This window comes from Lagenorhynchus albirostris, chromosome 8 (assembly GCF_949774975.1).
Source record: "Lagenorhynchus albirostris chromosome 8, mLagAlb1.1, whole genome shotgun sequence".
Classification (NCBI taxonomy): Eukaryota; Metazoa; Chordata; class Mammalia; order Artiodactyla; family Delphinidae; genus Lagenorhynchus; species Lagenorhynchus albirostris.
Genome location: NC_083102.1, coordinates 21,255,595 through 21,282,361, shown reverse-complemented (window position 1 = coordinate 21,282,361; position 26,767 = coordinate 21,255,595). Strand labels below are relative to the sequence as shown.

The 26,767-nt window shown below is 39.9% G+C and overlaps 1 protein-coding gene across 4 annotated transcripts in view; it reads left to right on the top strand.

The window, feature by feature from the left end:
• Positions 1 to 26,767, top strand: part of MKLN1 (muskelin 1) — a 360,180-nt gene that overhangs the window by 25,658 nt on the left and 307,755 nt on the right. The window contains exons 1-3 of one of the 4 annotated variants that reach the window (XM_060156651.1): positions 3,073 to 3,202; positions 5,827 to 5,894; positions 14,849 to 14,920. The gene's annotated coding sequence lies outside the window, so the exon portion shown is untranslated. Of the gene's footprint in view, positions 1 to 3,072; positions 3,203 to 5,826; positions 5,895 to 14,848; positions 14,921 to 26,767 lie in introns of those variants that run through there. The other 3 variants (XM_060156654.1, XM_060156653.1, XM_060156656.1) reach the window with 3 other exon arrangements.

Here is a 26,767-nt window from a genome sequence, read left to right as displayed (position 1 = left end):
TCTTTATCTGATGTTTACCACTGCTTTTTATCTCCTCTCTGTGCCGTAATCACAAACTGAAGACAGTTAAGCCTTTCAGTTCAGTCATAGTGTGCATTTTAGAGAACACAGATATCCTGGAATGATTACAATTGAGAAATAATGTTTCATTTAATCAAGCCGTGTGGCCAGTTTTGCTATTGATTTAGGGCTAATTCAGCTACAAGCTCTTAGGTTCGGGGTAGCTATCACTGCAACCTTTTCGGGTTAGTTACTGCCATTGCCTCTGTGCGCTCCCTGTTTGCACCATCCAGGCCAGAGCTTCCTTATCTTCTCCTTGGAATACAGGTTACTAAGAGGGGTTGAGGGTATAAGATTTTGGGAGTCGTCGTGAATGTCAGAAATGTCACTTCGTTGTCATGAAGGGGTGAGAACTGAAACAACGCAGTGGAGGATTCAGGATAACAGAGCTGGTGGTGATAGGGCCACCTGTCCAGCACAGCTATGCCTGGCCTCTCTGTGCATAATAGCTCCAGCCTACTTCTAGTTCCTGGTCCCTGTTCTCTGACTGCTCCCTGCTCCTCCTCTCTCATCCAAACCCCTTACGGTGTTCACCCATTGTATCTAGGCTCACGTTCACTCCCTAGGACCAACCTCAGCGCTGCTGGTAGTTGTGATTATCTGTTTTCCCCCAACCCAAATCCAGAGATTTTGGCTTCTGGATTTTGCTCTCAGAGATGACCCCTGCCTAGCCAGCTGTGGGCCAGCTATCTGCTCTAAGGTGACCAGACTCCTCTCCCCTCCCTCTGACTGGTCCCAATACATGAGCTATGGCAATAGGTGTGACAGTTGTGTCTGATCAGGTTTTTCTCAATACCCATGAAGGTCATTTCATTGGTGGGCTGCTCAGAGAGGTCAGAGCCCAGGAAGCCTGTGTGAAGTTTAGAGGCCTAGAGAAGGGCCAGGTGCAGAAGAAGAGTACGAAAGGCAGATTTGGTTTACTGGACAGTTTTAGCCACTTCCAGCACCAGTTGCAAGACCCCAGCCCAACACAAAGGCCATGCCTACCAAGAGCATCGCCATGTGGTAACTGAGCTAATGTAAAAGTGGTGAGGGAGGGCTTCCCTGGTGGCGCAGTGGTTGAGAGTCCGCCTGCCAATGCTAGGGGACGCGGGTTCGTGCCCCGGTCCGGGAAGATCCCACATGCCGCGGGGCGGCTGGGCCCGTGAGCCATGGCCGCTGAGCCTGCGCATCCGGAGCCTGTGCTCCGCAACGGGAGAGGCCACAACAGTGAGAGGCGCGCGTACTGCAAAAACAAACAAACAAACAAAAAAAGTGGTGAGGGAGTCTTCGTAGTGGCACCATTTCCCTACCTTTGGGAAGAAAATCTAGGGATTATATCTTCTACTTTTAAAGCAAATTGTTTAAAACAGTTGTCTACATTCAGGTTCCATTTATTCCTCAGCTTGCTGTGACCTGCCTTCTGCCTCCACTGACCCCGCTCTCACCCAGCTGGTCAAACACCTCCTTAGTGCTTAGTGCTCCCTCCACAGGTGCTCCTCAGACTTTTCCTACTTGATCTCTTGACAGCATTTACCTTTGTTGACCATAACCTGCTTGTTGAAATGTGCTTTTCCCTTGTTCTCTATGATATCGCACTCTTTTTGTACCCTCTGGCTGTACTTTTTTCAGGGATCCTTTCTCTGCCCATATATATTTTTTTAATTAATTAATTTATTTATTTTTTGGCTGCGTTGGGTCTTCGTTGCTACGCGCAGGCTTTCTCTAGCTATGGTGAGCGGGGGCTACTCTTCGTTGCAGTACGCAGGCTTCTCATTGCAGTGGCTTCTCTTGTTGCGGATCATGGGCTCTAGGCATGCAGGCTTCAGTAGTTGTGGCTCACGGGCTCAGTAGTTGTGGTTCACGGGCTTCGTCGCTCTGCAGCATGTGGGATCTTCCCAGACCAGGGATCGAACCCATGTCCCCTGCCTTGGCAGGCAATTCTTAAGCACTGCACCACCAGGGAAGTCCCTCTCTGCCCATGTTTTAAGTTTTGGTGCTCCTCTGGGTTCTCTTCTGAGCCCTTTTCTCTTCGGTGACACTCTCCCTGTGTATCGCTTTCATCCCCTTGGATTCTATTGTTGCCTACCGTGTACTGATGCTTCCTAAGCCTGTATTCTCAGACTTCAAGATCAACCTGCCTACTCGTGCCCGGAGAGTATTCCCCAGGCATTACAAATCAAACATGACCACGACTGGTCTCATCCCTTTAGTAAGTGTCTTAGTGAGTGATATCACTGTCCACCCAGCTGTTCAAGTCAAAAACCTGAGTGGCAGTTTTGACTTCTTCCCTTCAAAACTCCAGCATTTAAGCAATCAGAGATTTCAGTAGATTGTACCTCCTCTATGACATGGCTTGTAAGGCTCTGTATAAATTGGTTCTGTTTACCTTTCCAGTCTCATCTCTGACCACGCTGTCTCAGCTATCCTGAACTGTTTTCAGTATTCAGATAATCAGTGATTTCTGTCACCTTCAAAACGTGCATCCTTCACTGAAACAGATCTTCCTCCACTGAAACAGATCTGCCCCACCTCTTTATTTGACTAACTCCTCGTACCTTGGAAGTCTCCACGTAGAAGTTACTAACTTCCAATTCTCACAAATTCTGGGTTAGATGTCCCTCCTAGAGCTCTTGGTACTCTTCTCTTCATAACACACTGCTTTATCGGAGCTGCCTTTCCAGTTTCTGCCTTGCCCTCTACTGCAAGCTCTACTGGAAGGTTTCTGTAAGCAGGAAACATGTTTATTCTATTCACCTTTGTACTCGTAGCACCAACAAAGTATCTGGTACAAAATAGATGCTCAGTGAATGAAAATAAATATTAGAAGTATCACTGTGAGAGTAGAAAATAAATTTCCAATCAGAGGTTGCAATTAGGATTTTAGAAAACAAAGATTTATCAAGTCCCTCTAACATCAAAGGGATTTGAAGATTATCTAAAACTATTCAGAAGAATTTATCAGCATTAGAATCATGAGCAGAGAGTAGTTAATAGAGGTAGATTTCAAATCTGTCCCTTATGGGCTTCTTTTCTAGAGTTCAGTATCCAGACTGTCTGAGCCATGTTTTGGGGTCACCCAAGCATTCCATCCTCCTGACTTCCCATAAACTTTTGGATTCATAACCCACTCCATACTTGAGAACATGGGGATAGGAATAAGGTAAGTGTTAGCTTTTCTGTTTTTTCCTCTATTATTTCATTTTCAACCATATGCTATACTTGTAGAGTAACAATTTTTAGTCTCTCTCTGGAGTCTTAATCAGGAGGTATGACCAGCTCCCCTGCTAGTCTAGCTGGCCTCACAATGTTTGAATATCCTATGCATATGAAGAAATGTTGCACAGTCTCTTGAGGTATTATGTCCTTTCATATTTTCTTTTTTATTTCATGGCTATCTAAATTCTTTATCATCGTTCTATTGATTTTTCCTAATATGATTCCACACAGAAAAAAGAGAGTTTTGAGAAACCAGAAAGACTTGCTTCCCACTCGGGGACACCTTTTGGGCCAGATGCACAGTAAGAATGCAGGGCATGAGCAGTGCAGTCAAACTTCAAAAACAACTCTGCTTTAGCCACACTGCATATGGGTAACTGCTCACTCCACCTCCACTGTCAACATTCGTGAACCCCCTCCTTGCTTTAGTTTTTCATTTAAAAAAGACTTATTATTATTTATTTATCTTCATATTTATTTATTGCTTATCCCCTAACTAGAATGTAAGCTTTATGAGGACAGGGATTTTTTTTGGTTCACCACTATATATGCTCAGCACTTGGAACAATAACTGGTACATGGTAGGCACTCAATAGATATTGTTGATGAATGAATGGTGTCTTTTAAAAAAAAATTTTAAGAGGCTGATGCACACCCAGGCCTCTAGGGATCTAATGCAAATCTGGTTTCAGTTTTGTTGCCCTTAACACTTTGATTGATGGCTAAGATGATAACATTGACCGCGTGCTGAACAAATTTACAGATGATGCACAGCTAGAAAAGATAACAAATAAGTTGGATGATGCAATCAGAATTCTCCTCCCCCTTATCAAATCCTGAAAAAATATAATAATGAATCACATCTAACAATATAAAGTTTACCAGGGACAAATATAAAGTACTCAAAGATCTCCAAATTCAATTGTACAAGTACAGGTTGGGGACAAGGTGACTTACAATAGCTCACGTCGGAAGATTTAGAGCCTTCTGTTGACTGTGAGTAGATGATGAGTCAACACAGTGTGATGTAACTTCCACAAAACAAAAATCAATCTTTTGTTGTATTAAGAGAAATACAGTGTTCAAGTCGGGGAGTAGTTCTCTAGTTCTCACTAGTGATCAGGTCACATTTGCTCTGTTTTATGAATTCTGATCTTCAGCCTTTAAGAAAGACATTGATAAATAAAAGGTTATTCAAGAAGAGTAAAAAGGGTAAAATGAGATCTTGTAATCAGTGTCATATCAGAAATGATTAAAGGATCTGAGAGTCGGTGTGGGTGTGTGAGGAGGATGGTGATAGCTAGCACATGTAGCTGCCTTCCAAAGTTAAAAGGGCTGTCCTGCAAGAAGAGATTAGATTTCGTCTGGGTAATCCCAAATGACAGATGGAAGACCCTTGAGTAGAAGATGTATGTATATTACAACTTATTAGAATTTATCAACAATTCTGTTTTGCCCAGTAATCAAGTGGACAACTGGTGGAGGTTGTAAGTTCCCTGACCCTGGTGGTATTCAGGCAAAAGCTGGGCACTCATGCCTCATGTCCTGAATACACTTGTGATGGAAGTTCAAACACTGCAGTGAGGGATTGGGTTAATCACAATAGCAAACACATACTAAGTGCTTACTCTACGGTAGGTACCATAAAAAGTGATTAATGTGGGTTATTTTTTGGCTGCGTTGGGTGTTTGTTGCTGCGCACAGGCTTTCTCTAGTTGCGGCGAGCGGGGGCAACACTTTTGTTGTGGTGCGTGGGCGTCTCATTGCTGTGGCTTCTGTTGTTGCCGAGCACAGGCTCTAGGCGCGCGGGCTTCAGTAGTTGTGGCTTGTGGGCTCTACAGCACAGGCTCAGTAGTTGTGGCGCACAGGCTTAGCTGCTTGCAGCATGTGGGATCCTCCCGGACCAGGGCTCGAACCCATGTCCCCTGCATTGGCAGGCGGATTCCCAACCACTGAGCCACCAGGGAAGTCCCTGGGTTATTATTTTTAATGTATCAATCTTACTAGCTCCATCTTACAGATGAGAAAACTGAGGCTTAGAGGGGTTAAGTGATTTGCCCAAGGTCTTACACCTTGTACATAGCAGAGCAAGGATTTTAACTTAGGCAGTCAGATCCCCAACTTTAACTTATTGTTCTATAAGGACTCCCACTTCTAAAAAACCATTCTTTCCCACCCTGAGATTCTACCACTCTAATGAAGATATCAAACCGAGGAGCTTATCATCTCCACTTGTAAATGATTCTATACTAAATAGGTTCTTTCTGCATAGTATGTGGTACTAAATTAACCTGGACAGTTGCCACTTGTGGTACACTGTATGGAGCCCAGCGTATTTATTAAGGGAAAAGAATGAGTGAATGCAACCACACAAGCTGCATTAGAAATGACAGAATCTCAATATATTGTGTCTGAGGAAAAACAAGTACATTTCTGGGTGGTCTACTGAGGATACTTGGCAAAAAGTGATAATCCATCATTCCTGGCAGAGGCCTTGTGAATTCCTGCTCAGTTGTTTGGACAATATTCATTTAAACAAATATTTATTGAGTACCTGTCCTATGCCAGGTATGTCCAACGTGGTGAGGGTGCAGAGGTGAATCAGAGGATGCACTGTTAGTGGGGGAGATGGACAGGTAAGCAAATTCTTATGATACAGTGTGACAAGTGCTTAGCAGGTGTATGCATATGTTTGAAGTATTACAGGGACAGAGTGGAAAGGAACTGATTCTGCTTGTTTGAAGGAGTTGTCCAATACTTGATTATGTTTTCAAAATGACTGTCACATACGTTGCGTGAGTTTATTTGGTCTTCATAAAGACCATATGAAGTCATGATCCCTTTTTGGACATAAGATCAAATAGAGTATCACAGAGGTTAGGTGAGCTCCCCAAGGTCATGCAGCTAGCAATAATAATTGCTGACATTTATTGAGTGCTTAGGCTACCTGATGTTCTGTTCTAAGCCATATTAAGATGTTTCATTTTCACAACTCTACGAGGTAATTATTAATATTATTACCACTTTACAAATGAGAAAACTGAGGCACAAGATTTAAATAATTTGCCTAGAGTCACATAGCTAGAAAGTGGAAAAACCAGGATTTGCACCAACCCATTCTGGCTTTAGCAGGCATGCACTTACCCAGTGCACTAAATTACCTGTAACTGGTCCCCTAAAGAGCTGGAACTCACACTTAGATTCTGATTGCAAGTTCAGCTTTCTTTCAAGTGACCTTGCTCTTTAGCAATATTACATCCAAATAAGAGAAATGGTGTGTGCCTGGCTGCAAGGAGAGGTTGTGTAGGTCAGGCATCCCTGAAAGTGTTTTGGGAGAGGTATGGTAAGATTTAGAATATGCATTAGTTGTATATGCGGGGTTTTTCAGGGCAGCCAGAATTTGGCCTCTTGTTCTCCAGGGCAGCAGTCTGGGCTCTAGGGACTATGATTTGTTAAACATAGGAACTAGACACCAACACTTACCCTGTAGCCTTTTAAACTTTAGTTTAAATTTTTCTAAAAGAAAATGACAAGATGTGAAACATCAAGAATGAAGCAAGTTAAATTAAGTACCTTATATATAAGCAAGAATGGAGGTACAGAAAAGGAGAAATGAAGCACATAATTGCTAAAATTATCCAAGTTTTCTCTCCATAATAAAAATTCTTGGATTGAAAAACAGTTCAATACAATATTACTGTACCTTAATAATTAGGTTGATTTGGCTCTGTGGTAAATCTGAGAAAGAATTGGTTATTAAAATGAATGAAGTAGATTAGCCTTCCCTCAGTAATTACTACTTCAGCTAATGATATGACCTATGTGATTGAATCTACTGCATTTTTAAGACATCCATCTCCCATAATTTTTGGAGATTCAATAATTTAAAAATCAGCAGTGGGGCTTCCCTGGTGGCGCAGTGGTTAAGAATCTGCCCACCAATTCAGGGGACATGGGTTCGAACCCTGGTCCAGGGAGATCCCACATGCCGTGGAGTAACTAAGCCTGTGCGCCACACTGCTGAGCCTGCGCTCTAAGCCCGTGAGCCACAACTACTGAGACCGCATGCCACAACTGCTGAAGCCCGCGTGCCTAGAGCCTGTGCTCTGCAACGAAGAGAAGCCACCACAATGAGAAGCCCAAGGACCACAACGAAGAGTAGCCACTGCTCGCTGCAACTAGAGAAAGCCCGTGCGCAGCAACAAAGACCCAACACAGCCAAAAATAAATAAAAAATAAAAATCAGCAGTGGGTGGGGATTTCTGTGGTAGGCAGAGGGCAGAAAAGGTCAATGTTCTTCAACATTCTTTCCTTCACAGCAAGTGGGTTTTTTTGGTTTCCGTTGGTTTTCAGTGTTTTGTTTTGTCATGTATGGAGACCTAGGAGATGCAACTGATTTATCTTAGCCTTTGTGTTTATAGATTTCTATTTTCTTGGCTTCAGGTCCTTGGAAACATTTGTTTTGATGGTGGCTGGAGAGTTAGTCATGTTTTATTTTTGTTGTTCCTATTTATTTTTAAGATCCTTTAGTTCAAGTCCACTTACAAGGTGTTGCCTAACCTGTATTTATGTTTCCACAAATAAAATATTCCTAGTAGTAATTTCTAGTACACTCTTATAAAAACAGTTAATAATTTGATGCCCATCAGAATGATTCTGTAATATTAATAAGCTAGAACAAGGATATGCTTTGGAAAATTGTGTTTGAAATGTATAATTGGATTTAGCACTTAACATGTGAAATTTCAAGTTTCTTACATAAATTATTTTTGAGTTACCAAGCAGCCAAATTCTTATAAACATACTTTTCCTTTTCATCACTGAGTCAACAAAAGTTGGAAAATTCTTTTCTCACATATTCCATTCTTTAACTAAGCCTGAAGGCTTTTTTAAAAAACCACATCCCAAACAAACAATTTTACATGAGGTTATGAGTAACGAGTAAACGAACAGAGTGGGCTCTACTGGCACTGGGGATATACGTCTAATTAGAAGTCTCAGTATTCCAAACATATAATTTACTAACGTTGAGGTTTTTAATTCTTAACTTTGAGTCCATTGGGATGGAAACAAGTGACCCTTGGTGGAAATATGTCAAGAATCAACTTTCTCAGGTTGACCTTTAGTTTGTTGGTCAACGAATCAAAACATTGTGTATTCCCAGGCTTAAAGATGTCTGTACCTTGTTAAATTCGTTAAAAGATCAAGGCAGAAAGCTAGCACTGCTTTGCTGCTGTGAACAGGTTGCCCTCTCCCTTCTTCTTGATGCCTCTTCTTCAAGAGAGATGGTCCATCTTAGCTGGTTCCATGCATGAAGCAGTATGAAGCACATTGCATCTCCTGCACATCCTCCGGAGTGGGTCTGGGTGTGGGGGGAGGTAGAGAACTCTGTTTTTACAATGAGACGGGTGAATATCAGCTTTCGAACTGACTTGACATACTATTTAGTTCAAGGCTCCATACTAGGCACCAACGACGGCTACAAATGCTCTCAATCACCAATGTTCATAACTTAAAAGTAGTAACATAAGATTTGCAATCAAGGGCTTCCCTGGTGGTGCAGTGGTTGAGAGTCCGCCTGCCGATGCAGGGGACATGGGTTCGTGCCCCGGTCCGGGAAGATCCCACATGCCGCGGAGCGGCTGGGCCCGTGAGCCATGGCCGCTGAGCCTGCGCGTCCGGAGCCTGTGCTCTGCAATGGGAGAGGCCACAACAGTGAGAGGCCCGCGTACCGCAAAAAAAAAAAAATTTGCAATCAATTAGATTACTGTCTGACCTGGAGCAAACAACTTAACCTCTCTCCAAAGTAACTATTTCACAGTGTTATTATAGTAAATAATTGAGATTGTAAATATGAAAATACTTAGTGCAAAGCCTGGCACATAGTTGCAAGTGAAGGCTGAATTTATGTGAAGCATATAATTAACTACCCGTGGAACCTCAAATGGACAAATGAACCCAAATTGACATTATCTGTCTCTAGCCAGTTTTAAGTCAGAAAATTTCACTTCCAAATGAATAAACTACATCTACCAATGACTTTGCTTTAAAGCCTACATTCAGAACAAAATGTTATTTAAGTGATAATCTGTTAATATATTTCATAACAGGAGCTGACTATGGTTTCTGTAGCAGAAAATTACATGTGAACAAAAGGAAGAAGGAAAATTAGATAAATGAAAAGTCTTTATTTCAAAATAAATGAAGAAGGGACAATTATCTGATTATAGAACATTCAGATCATGGTATAATTATTGTAAGTCTACATGTAATTACAAAATATAATTGTATTTATGTTAGTTTTTAAATTTTTTTTCTGATCTTAAAGGACTGATTTTTCTCATAATTGAATGACAAACTCTGCAGTACCTCGTATTAACTATTAATATGCTAAAAATACCCATTAACTATCTTTTTCTTAATTGCAACTACTGTCTTGGACTTACATTTATTTAAGCGATACAAAAGGAATGATTTAAACTGCTTGCTCTTCTGCATATTAGAAAGTAGGAGAAAGAAGCATTCCCCCGACCCACTTAACTATGAAAAAACGACTCTCCCAAGTTCCCAGGAACCAACACGATAGTAAAATTACAAGAAAATTTTGTTAAGAAACCTCTTCTCATCTGCAAGTTGTTTGACTGAAACCTGAGGTGCTGAATTTCAGCACAAAGGTGACTTTGGAGGTGAAAGTTTGTGCCAAACTGGATCAGTTGTTTTTGTGTTATGTAAGAAGGAGAAAAAAAATTAACTGTTTCCTCCTAAGCTATAAATTTAAGATTACCCTATTACACCAAATGAGAGAATTTCCAGACCTCAAACTTTACTTTAGCCTTATATTTTCATGAACTATTTTCTGTACCCTCTCAAAACTAACTATAATTAAATATTAAGTAATTTGCCTGGCCAATTATATTTTAAAAGTACAAAGTTATTTTATTCATTACATCAGAAGTGAATTCTAGTTGAATGGTAAAAACGGTATTGTTAAACAATTTAAAACATTTTCTTTTAAAATAATTTTTTCCTGATTATATAGAATATAAGTGCAGTGTAAAACTATAGAATATACAGTAGAGTAAAAACAAAAAGATAAAAATCACCAAACCACCCACAATTCTATCATCCAGAGGTAATCACCATCAATATTTTGCTGTATCCCTTATAATGGGTGTTCACACACACACACACACACACACACACACGCAAACCCATTATATGTAAATGTATATTAATGTTATTATAGAAAATTTAAAACATAAACAAAAGTAGACAGAGAGCATAATGAAACTTATGTACCTATCAACCTATGATGACCAAACCAACCCATCAATTCCCTCTTCTTCTTTCCCACTTATTCTGTTTTAAAGGAAATTCCAGAAATTGTATCATCTCATCCACAAATATTTCAATATGGATCTTTAAAAGATAAGGCCTTTTAAAACAACCATTATCACATCTAAACTAATTAACAATGATATGTTACTAATATGAAATAAGTCATTGTTCAGAATTTCAATTGTCTCATGAATGTCATAATTTTTTTAAAATAAATTTATTTATTTTTGGCTGTGCTGGGTGTTCGTTTCTGCGCACGGGCTTTCTCTAGTTGCGGCGAGTGAGGGTTACTCTTCGTTGCAGTGCGCGGGCTTCTCATTGCGGTGGCTTCTCTTGCTCGGAGCACGGGCTCTAGGCGCGCGGGCTTCAGTAGTTGCAGCATGTGGGCTCAGTAGTTGTGGCTTGCGGGCTCTAGAGCACAGGCTCAGTAGTTGTGGTGCACTGGGCTTAGGTGCTCCGCAGCATGTGGGATCTTCCCGGACAAGGGATCAAACTCGTGTCCCCTGCATTGGCAGGGGGACTCTAAACCACTGTGCCACCAGGGAAACACCATAGTGTTATTTTTATAGGTTGTTTGAAGCAGGATCCAAATAAGGTTCACATGATGAGATTGGTTGATATGTCTGTTAAAGGTTGATATGTCTGTTAAATCTCTTGAAATATAAATGGGTTTCCACTGAAATATTTTTTTCCTTCCACTTTAGTTGTTGAAGAAACCAAGTTGTTTGTCCTGTAGAACTTCCCACAGCCTAGATTTCTCTCATTGCATCTTCATGGTATAGTTTAACGTGTTCCTCTGTCCTCTATATTACCTGCAACTATCTACAGGGTTTAACAGATTCAGTTGTGGTTTCTTTATTTTTTTTGGCAAGACTGCTTCATAGGTAATGTGTTTTGCCATTAAGAGGTGCATAATGTGTAATAATCTCTTCTTTTATGTTGTTACCTGGAGTCATTAGTTTATTAAGGATTGCAAAATGGCTATATTTTTAATCCTATTATTCCTTGAGTTGATTTTCTGGTATGTGCCAATGGTTTGCTTTTTATGTTTGTTTGTCTTTAAATTATCATTCAAACTCATTAATTGAAACATATTTAATTTGTTTCAACACATCTTATTTATTATTCTTATTAATGCTGAAATTAACCTTTATTTGGCCTGTGACAGCATCTTCAAATTAGCTCCTGACTAATTTTGACATGACCCTAGGAGTCTTTGATAGTGCCTCTACTAGTTGGTATAATAAGATGGTCTAGGCTAGGTCTTTATAGTTATGTATTATACTGCAACAAAGCATTTGTGCTCATATTATTATTTCTTTGGTACAAATTCCTATAAGTGGAATTACCTGGCCAGAGGGTAGGAACATAGTTAAGCTCTTGATTAGTATTGTCCGATCGTCTCTAGAAAGGTTATACCATGTTACACACCAAGCAGCAGTGCAGGAGAGTGGCTGCTTCATCCCGTGACTAGTTATAGACATTCACATTGACATGTTTCTGCCAGTATGATCTAAGTCAGGTAGAATCACTCCTGTTTTTTCTTTGTTTTTCCCTCTTTGGTAGAGAAACTTTAAAAATTAAGAATACGTCATGGTTGGGGCTTCCCTGGTGGCGCAGTGGTTGAGAATCTGCCTGCCAATGCAGGGGACACGAGTTCGATCCCTTGTCCGGAAAGATCCCACATGTCACGGAGCAACTAAGCCCGTGCGCCACAACTACTTAGCCTGTGCTCTAGAGCCCATGAGCCACAGCTACTGAGCCCGCGTGCCACAACTACTGAAGCCTGAGCGCCTAGAGCGCGTGCTCCACAACGAGAGAAGCCACTGCAATGAGAAGCCCGCGCACTGCAACGAAGAGTAGCCCCCGCTCGCCGCAACTTGAGAAAGCCTGCGTGCAGCAACGAAGACCCAACACAGCCAAAAATAAATAAATAAACTAAATAAATTTATTAAAATAAAAAAGAATACCTCATGGAAAAACTACACTAATGTAACATATTTATATTATGAATTAATAACTATATATCAACAAATATTAGAATGGCTTTATCAAACTAAATGTATTACTTACAAATTAACATGTGGAATTGGTAATACTTTAGTTGCAAACATACATATAATGACTGAATATTAATTTTTATAGCTTTTTGGTAATTTGGTAGCTACTTTTAAAATTTCTGGGGTCTTTAGTTATAACTTTACCTTTGCAGAACTCATTATACATAAAGTTTTATTTCCCTGATATAGTTTAGAAAGTTAAGTAACTTGCAAACATTACTTACATGTATCTTATGTATACAGTTTCATGTAAATCATGAAAGCAAAAAAAAAAAAGTAGATTACAGATTAAAAAAACAGACTGTTAGAGCTAGAAGGATCTTAAAGGTGATCTGGTCTAACTGCTTCACTTTATATTTTGGGAAACTAAGGCAAAGGGCAGTTATATAACTTCCCTGAGGTTATACAGCTAATTTGTGAAAGAGTAAGATAAAAATCCAAATCTGATTCAATATAGTGCCCTCTCCATGTAGCTTCTCAGAATTAGCAAAACTTGAAGGCAATATGCAAAATTAAAATAATTGTTGTGTTAGGGAAATGGCATTTGAGGTATTGTTCTTTGAAATTCTACTGTTACACTACCTTTTCAATTAAAAAAACCTATAGAAAATAGACCAACAACTACATTATAAAATCAGGTGAAAGAGAACTTCTGTTATTTGGAAGCTAGAAATAAATTATTCTAATTGTAGGGATTTATAACAATCAACATACACAGTATATGAATGCTACACACACACACACACACACACACACACACACACACACACACACACACACACACACACTATTGCAAGCACTTCAATGGCATTATCTCATTGAATTCTAACTATTATCTCAAGTGCAGAGGTTATACGACTTGCCCCAGGTAATCTCATGAGTGTCAGGGTCAGGATTTGAACCCGAGCCGTCACAGACACAGCGGATTGTTTGCAGTTTCAAGCCTCAGTGGTCAATTTCATTGCTACTAAGGGGTGCTGTGATTGTCTGACTCTCCCCAGCTCTCTCCTTATAGGGTCAAAGTTTCCACCTTAGAAATCCATGTGTTTGAATAACATGATGGAATTCCTTAGGGCAAAAATTTTTAGAGACAGTTCTCCTAAACCCCTTGTCTGCCACTTGATAACTATGTGACTTTTCATTCCTCATCTATAATGTCGGTATGACAATATCTACCTCACTGGATTATTGGAGGATTAAATAAGATAAACTGTATCCACTTTTTAGTAGAATACCTGGCTCACAGTAAATATTCAATAAGCAATATCTGCTATCATCAGCTATCATTGCCATCATCAATATTATTAATATCATTATTAACATTATCATCATAATTTCTTTCCTATTGACCACTTTTTAAATGTAAAATCCTACAGAAGGGGTAATACATTATTCAAGGGGCTAGTGACTCATTGGTTGTTTTTCTCCTGACAGGAGAGAGCAGAGGTAGTAAAGCTCAGGGAAGGAAAAGGAGATATGGAAAAGAGAGGTGGGAGACCCTTGAAGACAGAGTTTTACCTCCAGCTAGTTGGGATAAGTTTACAGAACAGTTCATTTGAAGTCCAGTGCTCTTCTATGGGATCCTGTAATCCTTATCAGGTTTCCAGAGGGTCTGTTAGGGAGTGGAGAAGACCACTATTCCCAGGCCGTGGAGACAGGCCGTCGCTGCCCGAGGAGTCCCACGCACCATGGCCACCTGCCTGTCCAGGCTGCAGCGGGGGAAGAGGGCAAACAACCTTTAACGAATTCTCTGTTTACTGTGCCTGGAAACAGGCCTTTTGCCATGGAAAGTTTTCTCACTGTACCCATAGGTACAGGGTACATATTACGCAATACGGAACATCTTATTAAGACTTCTTCCTAACCTGTGCGCATGCTGTGCTTCAAGCCTAGGGCTGAACGCCAGTTCTGAGGTGTCATTCCACTTTTTACTCAGGGGTAAGGTCTAAAGGTGCCTTGCAGGAGCATCCTTACACAGATCACAGATACCTGAAGTCTTCCTGTTTTATGCTACCAGCTTCTCCTCAGGTCCACGTACTCTTTATTTTTCAGTATTTTATTTTACACTTTTCATTGTTATGACAACAACATAAGCACCCTTTTGCTTATGTTCAGTGAAAAGTATATCTCATTCCTGTCCCCGTCCCCAGTGCCACCGCCCAGAAGTAACCACTGTCCATTCATTCATTCAGAAAACATGGTGGAGTGCCTTCTCTGCAGCAGACACTGTCCTGGATGCTTAGGGCCGAGTAGCAAACAGACAGGTAAGATCCCTGCCTTCTAGTAGGAGTTGATGGGCCACAAAGAAGACACAAAAGCAAATTATCATATAGAATATTAGAAAGTGATAAATGCTGCAAACAGAAACAAGCAAGGGAGAGGGATAGAGTGATATTTGCACAAGGAAAGAGGGAAGGAGCTATCATGAGGAATATTCCAGACAGAGGGAAAGCACGCTCTATAGCAAGGTTGGCATGCTGTCAGGACCGGGTTTTAAATATTTATTTACTTTTATTTATAAAACACTTATAAAGTATCTACCACAGGTCAGGCATTCTCCTGAGCACTTTATATATGTTAATTCTGTTAATCCTCGCCACAAGCCCAGGCACTCTTATCATCCTCACTGTAAAGGGGAACTGAGCCACAGAAGAGTTAGGAAAGTTGCCCAGGTCATAAAGGTAGTGAGTAGTGAGACCTGGACTTTTACACAGGCTGGCTCATGTCTTAACTGCTGCACTCTCCTGCCACACGGTAGGCAGGTGGCACTGGAGACGTGTGGGGCCATCCTGAGGGTGAGATGGGGGTGATGGGAGAGCCTTGAACAGAAGAGTGACAGGTACATTCTTTCAGAAAATTCTGACATATGTACATGCATTTATATGTACATGTGTGTGTGTCCTTGAGGTTTGTGCTCTCTTAGTAGTTAATATGCTTAGTGTTAAAATGTAAAACAATTTTAATTTAAGAGGAAGGAGAGAAAAGACGATATTACGTGTGCTGTAGTTAAAGATGATATCCTATCAAATAATACTTTGGGCACAGGTGATCTCTTCTATTTCTAAAGTCTTACAAATACTTCTGTATTCTGGGGATTTGGCAGTACTTGTGTATCTGACCATGCTTCCCTAGGACAACAAATCAACTTTCTTTTTTTAACAATTCAGTGGTTTTTAGTATGTTCACAGTGCTGTACAACCATTGCCATTATCCAATTCCAGGATATTTCCAGCATCCCAAAAGAAACTCCATACCTGTTAGCAGTCACTCTCAATTCACCCCTCCCCACAGCCCCTGGAAACCACTCATCTATTTTCTGTCTCTATGGATTTGCCCATTGTGGGTGTTTCATGTAAATAGAATCATGCAGTATGTGGCTTTTTGTGTCTGGCTTTCACTGAGCATCATGTTTTCATGGTTCAACCATGCTGTAGCTTGAATTAGTACCTCATTCCTTTTTATTACCAAATAATATTCCATTGTATGGATTTATCACATTTTGTTTATCCATTCATCAGTTGATGGACATTTGGGTTGTTTCCACTTCTTGGCTGTTATGAATAATGCTGCTGTGTACATTTGTTTACAAGTTTTGTGTCAACGTGTTTGCAATTCTCTTGGGTATACCAGTGGAATTGATGGGTCATATTCCAACTGTAGGTTTAATTTATCAAACCAACTTTTGAGCACAGTGTATTGCATAGCACCTCCTTATAAGGGGAAAATTATAGGAGCAAGTGGTTGCTTTAGCAAATGTCCTATCCTGTCCCATTTATATGAGAAGGTGGCAGATTAGTGATGGTGCCTATTTCTTGGGGTTTAATGTGTCAGTATCTAAAGGTCATTGGCACTCAGTGGATATATTCTCCATATAGATCCCACTTTTTGTGGCCCTCTCCTGACAATAGTTGGGGGTGGCCATGAGGAAGTGGTCTTTGAAGTAACTGAAAGGCTCAGCTTGAGTAACCTAGTCCATCCAGGTACTCCTAAGAGCATCATAGCCAGGTCCAGTCTCTCCTGGAGAAATGAAGGCTTTGGGAAGATTACAAAGTTCTCTAAGAACATTAAGGATAATAAAGGAAGCCCCAACACTTTAGCATTCACTACATTCCTAGCATAATGCTAAGTGCTTTACAGCTTTTTTCTAGACCCGAACTTTCCACCGTGGTAGCCACTGGCCACAGGTGGCTATTAAGGGCTTAAAATATGATTAGTTTGAGTTGAGTCAAACCGTACATGTGAAATACACATTGGTGGGCTTCTCTGGTGGCGCAGTGGTTAAGAATATGCCTGCCAATGCAGGGAACACGGGTTCGAGCCCAGGTCCGGGAAGATCCCACATGCCACGGAGCAACTAAGCCCATGCACCACAACTACCGAGCCCACGTGCCACAGCTACTGAGCCCGCATGCCTAGATCCCGTGCTATGCAACAGGAGAAGCCACCACAATGAGAAGTCCAGGCACCGCAATGAAGACCCATCACAGCCAAAAATAAATAAATTAAAAAAACACACACACACATTGGATTTTGATGACTTAGTACAAAAAACGGAATATAAAATATCTCACTAATTTTTTTTTTTTTTTTTTTTTTTTTTTTGTGGTACGCGGGCTTCTCACTGCTGTGGCCTTTCCCGTTGTGGAGCACAAGCTCCGGACGCGCATGGTCAGCGGCCATGGCTCACGGGCCCAGCCGCTCCGCGGCATGTGGGATCTTCCCGGACCGGGGCACGAACCTGCGTCCCCTGCATCGGCAGGCGGACTGTCAACCACTGCGCCACCAGGGAAGCCCCTCACTGATATTTTTTCCATGTTGAGATGATATTTTGGATGCGTTGAGTAAAGTGCATTACTAAAATCAATTTCACCTGTTTCCTTTTACCTTTCTTAACGGGGCTCCTAGGAAATTTAAAATTACATATACGACTCACATTTGCAGCTTGTGCTTTATTTCTATTGGATACCACTTGTTCTAGACTGTTCTTCATAGTGATTTGATCAGCTGGACTGTATTATCATCCCCACATTATGGGTGAGGAAATGGAGGCTTAGAGAACTTAAGTAAATTGCCTGTGATACAGCTGTAGCTTAAGCACTAATCTGCCTCTAAGCCTGAATTCTTACCCATTATTCTGTGCTGTCTCCCCGGAGTCCAGAAATATAACCCATGTGATACAGAAATGGTCATGATCATTAGCTATGGCAAAAAGCTGTTTTCACGTCTCCATTGTGGAGCACAAGAAAAATTGTCCGTGCCATTCTGTAAGGTAGAATTCAGGTTGTAGCTGGGGAAAATTGCCTATGGGAAAGTTTCTGAAATACTAGTTCTTTGTTTGTAACAGTTTGGGGCTTACTTGCCAAGGATAGAAGGTAGATGAAACTACTTCAGAGGTTACTTTCATTTCTATGATCCTATATTACAATTCATGTCAGATTCACAGGTCAGTCACTGCTGTAAGGCTCCGAGTGAGACGGAGTAGAGGGAGATGAATTAGTGCTTCAGTTTCATCCTTTTTTTCCTGTAAAGTGTAAGGCTTTAATTTTATCCCATTTCATTTGAATTTGTGAAAACCTCAATGGGACATTCTTCATAGCAATGCTACCGCCTTCTAAGTTACAATGACGAGAAGGTGGCAAAACACCTTCTTAGTTTAGGAGAGAAAGAGTCACTCCATTTCCTTCCCCTCACCCCCACCTTAAACCATTCTCTAACATATGTGTTTTAACTCAGTCAAATCTTCCTTTTCTTAAGACATCAGTGTTCATTACTCAAAAATAATTTCCATGTGTGCATATTAATACTAGCTATTGCTATAGTGAATACTATAACTTAATTTTACTCTCATTTTACATATACTTGTGTATAACATGTATCATGAGTATAATTCACTTATTTCATTTCAAATACCAAAGGGGAAGCCCAGTTTAGAACACTAGTTCCTTAAATACTTTTTCAAGATGGGAAGGCAAGGGAAGGATTGGGATAGTTAGGAATTATGCTTCGTCTCAGGGTCTCGTCCCAAATATTTAAACCCTCTCATATTTTTAGGGGCTAGAAATGTTGCTGTCATCCATTAAGCAAAATCACACACACTTTTTTCTTTTGTTCCAAGACTACAAATTTATAGCATACCAAGAAACATGGCAACTTGACTCCTAAAATATTAAGCACAGCTCAAAAATCAAACCCTAAGAAGCTAAAAAAAGTCTCTAGATCTGTATGCACCATGGTTTGTTTTGTTTTTTAATTCAGAGTCAAAATTTTAGTGCCTCTAAATTAGATTCACTTTGGCTTAAATAGCTACATGGAAAATAAATTTCAGCATTTGTTTTCTGTTTAGTCATCCTTCCTTAAAATTCCTTAGCGGTTTCAAATGTACTTCAGATGGGATGACAATGAACCATAGAGAAGTCTGAAAGATAGAATGGTATTGGGAAAGGAATATGGAGCTGGGAATCAGATGACCTGAATTCTAGTTCTGTTTCAACAACAAGGCTTTTAGGTATTTAAGTTCCACAACATTTAATGGACACCTACTAAGGTCAAGGCATTGTAATAAGTGCTGTAGGAGTTACAAGGATAAACAAGACATGGAACTTACCATCTAGTAGGAAAGAAAGCATATTCACAAAACTGTGGTATTATATGATACTGAATGTGTGGATAATGGAGTAGAATTTATGGGAGCACAGAGGAAATAAGCATAATTCTAGCCAAGGAGTTTGGGGATGAAGAAGGTGATGACTGGGGTGGTCCTGGAAGTATGGCTAGGATTTCTGGATGGGGACTGGAAGGGAAGGGTGCTTTAAACAGAAGGTGCAGGGAAGGGGAGACAATGTAAGCAAAGGTGTAGGTAAGAAAGTGCCGAGCTGGTTCAGGAAACTTGTCAGACGGGAAGGCACAGTTAATTCTGAATAATAACGGGAGATAATCTTTGACCACTAGATTAGAATCAGGTTGTGGTAGGGCTCGAATTCCATTCTGAAGGATCTGGACTTTATTTGGGCAGGAGGTGGGAGCAGAAAGATAAAGAGTAGACCAATGAATGATCAGCTTTGCTAGGATGATTGCTCTGATAGCATGGGTAGTACAAGTGGTGAGCAGAAGAATAGAAGGCTGGGGGATGAGTTAGAAACTGTCATGGTGGGGTTCAGGTAATGGGAATGGATAGAGAAGGCAGGTGCAAGAGACATTTTGGAGGCAGAATTGACAGGGGTTGGTCATGATTGGTTTTGAGATGCGAAAGATGACTGCGGTTTTGAGCACTGATGGGTGAGAGCATTGATGGAGATGCTGAGAATGTAGGAGGTTTGCTAGGAAAGATGTTGTTTGGTTTTGAGCATATTTAATCCATTCCGAACAAATCAGCTAATCATACAAAACACAAATCAATTCCTGACTCACCTCTTTCCAAAACCCTTCAATGCCTTCCCATCCTACTCAAAATAAAAGAAAAATCCTCACAATGTCTGATAAAGCTGTACACGTCCTGGCTGCCCACTTTCCCTTTGATCTCATCTCCTTCCCCACCCCCCTCTTCTCAATACACAGGAGCCACACTAGCCCTCTTGCTGTCCCTCCAAGACTACCCAGCGTGAATTCTCCTTAGGGCCTTTCATGGTGTTTTCTCTGCCTGAAACCCTCTTTCCTCAGACCATTCTCATACCTTACTCCCTCACCTTCTTCAGCTTTTACTCAAATACCTGTGTAGAAGAGTAAAGTAGGAACCCCCAAGGCCTTTCCTGATCATCCTATATAAAATCCTGATCACCCTATATAAAGGCCTTTCCTGATCATCCTATAGAAAACCCTAAAAAATAGGGTTGTGTTCCCACCAACTCTTCTCCCCTCCTTGGCACTTTCCCTCTCACCACTTTGCTGTTCTCCAACCCTCTTATCACTACCTGACATTCTATGTATTTACTAGTTTATTATCATAGCCTGGAAACTGAAGCAGTAAAAACAAACTAATAATGAAACAATCCAATGTTTTCAAGGGTGCAGTGAGGTTTGGTACTCTCACCCACTATTTTTAGGACTGCATATTGATATAATCCCTTTGAAAAGCGATTTGGCAGTAAATATAAAGAGTCAAAAAATGGTGATGTCCTGGAACATTTTACGTTTTGGAAATTCTGAAAATCAATTCTAAGGAGATAATATATGGAAAAGAAAATAGGCAGGAAAATGTATATGGATACAATATTTATAGTATCAAGAAACTGGAAAGATTCTAAACATCTAACAATATAAGGAGATAGTTAAATTAAGTAAATTACTGTTCATTTACTAAATGATATATTATTCACTGTTAAAAAGATAGTTATAAAAAGCTGGTTAGCAACAAGGAAAATGCTTATGAAACAATGTTATATTTAAAGGAACAGGATCCACAATTGTATACAGTATGATCAGTTCTCTTTAAATATGCATACAGTTTTACATTTGGTAGTGTATGTATGTCAATGCTACTCTCACTTGGCCCCAGCTTCCCCTCCCCCACCTCACCCCGTGCCCTCAAATCCATTCTCTATGTCTTTGTTTTTATTCCTGCCCTACCGCTCGGTTCATCAGTACCATATACTACCAAATGTAAAATAGATAGCTAGTGGGAAGCAACAGCATAGCACAGGGAGATCAGCTCGGTGCTTTGCGACCACCTAGAGGGGTGGGATAGGGAGGGTGGGAGGGAGGCTCAAGAGGAAGGGGATATGGGGATATATGTATGTATATGGCTGATTCACTTTGTTGTACAACAGAAACTAACACAGCAATGTGAAGCAATTATACTCCAAAAAAGATGTATTAAAAATATGCTTATGAAAAAAGACTAGGAGGAAATGAACGCAAGTGCTGATATCAAATACATTAGGCTAATGGGATTATAGGCTTATTTTTTTTTCTAAATCTCAGATTTTCTGTATTTAGACTATATCCTTTCTGTAATGTGGTTATGTTATTTTTTAAATAATCATTTTTTTAATGATCAAAAGAAACTGAGCTGGTACAAGTCAACTCATCCTCTCGACTGCATTGTCGGGTATCAACGGGAAGTCTGAGCTTCTCAGCTCCCCCACCTCCTCACTCCCGACTTCTTCCTCTTCTCCACTTGCCTGCATAATTTTAGCCTGTATCTCCTGGTTATGACGATCACAGTCATGAAACAACAAAGGCGGAAAGAACATAACTTGCCCTTTGCTTCTTGATGTTTATATGCATGGAGTGAGGCTAAGTCACCTGATCTATGTCTCCTTCGATTTTTTCTTTCTTTAACTACCACTTCCCCCATCGGTAGACCTTTAGGGTTCCTATTTTGCTCTTCTATACAGAGTTTATCACCATCTGATATATTATGTATTTACTTGTTCATTATCACAGTTTAGAAACTGAAGTGGTTAAAAAAAGAAAAAAGAAATAATACCATGTCAACCTAGTAAGTGTCAGTTAAGCTCTTTCCTCATTTTATTCCTCATATGTATTTCCTCATTTTATCCTTATAAATCAGCAAAATAAATGTTTCTCATATTTTAGGGATGAAAAAACTGAGGCTTAGGTTAAACAATTTGCCCAAGTTCACTGATCTAGGAGGTTACCAAGTTGAAATTTAAACCCTCATCTTTCTGACCTCAATCTTATGCCCTTAGCCTGTACATCAATGAACACACATTAATTATTAAGATAGCCTAAGTTAATTTATTATATACACATTGCCAGGTGAAGTAAGCAATTGAATAGTTGAGTAATTCAAACTGAAACTCTCAATTAATTGACTTTGAGAATCTTTATGTCTAAATTAACCAGCTCATTGCTTTAGATTTTCTCTGTGTATGTCCACAGTGTCTCAATAACTATTAGAGACCCTAAAATTATCAATTTGAAGTATTTTGGATATCTGCAGTATTCTAAGCATTTACATATTAACCAAAATAATTTTATGTGATTTGATTAATGGCCTCCATTGGAGGATTTAGAAGCTCTCTTTTGGGACCACTAGCAACTTTTTTTGATAAAATAAAATCTTTGGTTATTAAATATTAAGTTAGATGTTTTCAATTGGTTATTTGGACTAAAGAATTGAGACTATTAATAGAAGACATGTAAGATGTCAAAAGGAATATAAAATCCAGTTATGACTAATACTATTTCAGAGGAAACTTTAACAAAAAGAGATTTTCCATTTAATAACCCATTTATTTCAAGCAACAGTCAGTTTAATAAAGATTCTAAGCAAATTTGTTGTAATGAGATTGAAGGAACTGAATAGAATTTTCCAAGAAATGTCACTCATAATGTTCACCATTATAATAATATCTCAGCAGTGTTCTCCCTTGTCTGCCTTCTTTGGCTGAAGTCCCTTGTAGAAAACCCTTTCAGCTCCTGACATAGATGTGAGAAGCCATAACATCATCATCCTCATCATTGCTAATATTTTTGAGGACTTACTATGAGCCAGACTTTGCTGCATACTGCACTTGATTATCTCATTTTAATGTTCAGTATCCAATAAAGTAGGCACTATATCCATTTTATAGATAAAGAAACTGAGGCATAGAAGTATTAAGTAACTTGTTGAAGAAACAGTATTTGAAAATAAAAGAGAAAATCTGTTTTACTGGTTATTTTGCCTTCTCTGTGATCTGAGAGAATAACATTTTTAAAAGGAATGTCAAGTGTGACGTTACAGCTTTTACGTTAAAAGGAAGAGTGAAAGGCTTGTTTTGAATTGCTGTGGCTGTTATGCCAGTGATTAATTCCATTGGAGAAGTGGTTCAGCGAGAGTTGAAATTTTAGATCTAAAAGTCTGAGAGAGTGTGTTTTCCTTGGATAGTCTGTGCTTCCCTTACAACTCTTTCCCCCATCAGCCTGTGCTGAAAATGCCCCTTCACTATAAGAATGTTTTCATCTCTGAGGTTTTTTTACTGGTGGAGCTGTCCTTGGTCTGCAAGATCAGAGAAGAAATATTTTGCCCGGGGTCTCTGACTTCTCACAAAGTTCCTGGGCTTCTCAGTTGATTTGTAGAAACCTGCCAACTCATCATGTAGAACAGATTGGGAGAATTCTTAGGAGAGACCATGAAAACTCTAAACTCTAAAACTCTAAACTCTAAACTCTAAATTTTTATTTTTCTCTCCACTTAAGCAGAGCTTTCCCACCTTAGGTCAGGAAATGGGGAACCTAAAGTTCACTTACCTCAAGAAAATAGTTTTGAATACCTACATAATACAGTTCTAAACACCACAAAAGATGAAGGTAAGTTCCTTCCCTCAAAGACTTTACATTCCAGTGATAAGACTTACATTTAATAAATATAGTTTAAAAACCCAGTGTCATAAAGAGACGTATCAGAAGAGTGCCATGGATACCAAGAGTTAAAAGTTCAAAACAGGGTAATGAGGGATGGGGGAGGATGCTAAAGCAGTGAGGGGGGCTCCAGGGGAGAGAGGAAACTTAATATAGCTCTTGAAGAGGAGGAAGCTAGCCACCAGAGTATGTAGTTTAACTGCACTTACCCAAAAATGAAATAAACAAAAACTATATGTGTATTAAATGCAGAGAGAAATTGTTGGAAAGATACCAGCAAATTGGGAGGTGGGAGTGCAGTCAGCAGGTGATGGGGGAGGCGAAGGGAGGGCTAGAATTCATAGGGACTTTCAGTTTTTGCTGTACATATACTTCTATATTGTTTGAATATTTTCCTAAAAAGAATGTTGCCATGCATTATTTTGTTTAATTAAAATGCACAAAATTTACAAAGCAAATGAGTAGTCTTGGGTTTGTAGAGCAAAAGGAAGAAGATATTCCGGATGAGAAGAACAGCTTGAGTTAATGCCTGAAGGTGGAAAGGTACAGGGTACATTTGGCGAACGGTGAGTAGGCAAGTGGAGAAAGGCTATGAATGCAAGACCTAGGAGTATGAGCCTTTCACCTTTGACCAGAAGCAATGAAGAACCTTTGAAGGATTTGGTTTGGGGTTGATTAATATAGCTGTACAAGGATTAATTTAACAGTAAGCATAATTGATGACAGAAAGTTAGATAGTATGAATTCAAGTCTGCCTATCTTGCACACCATGAATGGCCATGAAAATGTCTCCTACAGTAACTGTAGCGAGAAAGGCTCTGACTTCCGCAAACCTGTTGTTAGACTTTTCAGGAACCATTGAAAGATAGAAATGCTGTCAAATGCAACTGGGGAGCAGCCACTTATACTTGATCCACAGTATTAATTTCACCATAAATCTTTGTGTAATGTTTGACATCTATGATGAATAATTCAAATGTATGAGGGAGATTTCGATCCCTAGCATATGAGAAATGACTGAGTCAGATTTGTAAAATTTGAGTAAAAATTACTTGATTTTAAAAATGAAAGTCAGGGGCTTCCCTGGTGGCGCAGTGGTTGAGAGTACGCCTGCCGATGCAGGGGACACGGGTTCGTGCCCCGATCCGGGAAGATCCCACATGCCGCGGAGCGGCTAGGCCCGTGAGCCATGGCCGCTGAGCCTGCGCGTCCGGAGCCTGTGCTCCGCAGCGGGAGAGGCCACAACAGTGAGAGGCCCGCATACCGCAAAAAAAAAAAAAAAAAAAAAAAAGAAAGTCAGATGTATTCTATAATATGGCATTTGTTTTATTTAGTTTGTCCTTTCCTTGGGTGAATTGGAGAAATCAATATTTTCTGTAAACATGTGTTTATAATTATAATACTATTCAAACACTATATATGTACACATTATATTTTATTCATACACACACTCACACACACACGAACGTATTTATACAACAGACACAGTGTAACAAAAATCTATAGCTACCTGGGAGTGGAGAATAAACTAACCTACAAGCCAATCTTTAAGGAAACATTAAATCTAATATGAGGGAAAATACTGCTGCTAGTTGAATCTTGAGTCATGCATTGTGACTTATTTTAAATGATTGGATTCTGGGTGAGATGAATTTCTTTATTGACCAATAAATGGAAGAGAGATATATCAGAGACTAGAATGATGATGTGAGTTAGGTTTGTAAAAACATGGTCTTAATCTACTGCAAATTATCTTGTAACCAGAAGTGATGTTTGAAGAAGAAACTGACAATTAAATTTAGTTTTTTCAATTTTCACTTTCCTCCTTCTTCAAACTTTATAGACTTTTAATCCCTCATCTTTCCCCTCACCATCTCCACCCCACTCAGTCTGTCCTTGTTTAGAGAGGCAGATGGCATTCTTTTTTTTTTAATAACTTTATTTATTTATTAATTTTTGGCTGTGTTGGGTCTTCGTTGCTGTGCGCGGGCTTTCTCTAGTTGCGGTTAGTGGGGGCTACTCTTCGTTGCGGTGCGTGGGCTTCTCACTGTCCTGCCTTCTCTTGTTGCGGAGCACAGGCTCTAGGCGTGCAGGCTTCAGTAGTTGTGGCACATAGGCTCAGTAGTTGTGGCTTGCAGGCTCTAGAGCTCAGGCTCAGTAGTTGTGGCGCACGGGCTTAGTTGCTCCGTGGCATGTGGGATCTTCCTGGGCCAGGGCTCGAACCCGTGTCCCTTGCATTGGCAGGCAGATTCTTAACCACTGCGCCACCAGGGAAGCCCGCAGATGGCATTCTTAATAGGCAAATTTGAGTTTCCCTGTCTGGTGAAGGGAACACAAGTACCAGGGGACAAGAATGGTCCAAAGAAGCTTTATAAATTCCGTGGAAAGAAAGATTCCTGATTTCATATGTTGGTTGCATTTTCGTCAGAACCTCTTCTCTGTTTTTTCTTAATCCTTCTTTATCCTTTAAAATTATTTTGTGGCATCTCTTCCCATCATGAGGATGAGGGCAGCACAAGGTATCTGACCTCTGTGTGTTGGGAGCAGGCAGAAATGCAAGATGATCCCGTGCCTTTCATGATTAGATAGACTCATATAAATTTTAGGAAGACAATTTTTGGAATTAAAAAAAAATCCTTACAAAATATCTTCTAGACTAGAAAAAAAATCTTCCCATCATTTTGATGTAGTTCTTAACATTGATTTTATCAATTTAATCCGGTAAATATGTACTACTATCTGCCAAGTTGAATTTTTAAAAATTCATGTAGTCCTGATAGAATTGTGCTAATCAACAGGGTTACAGA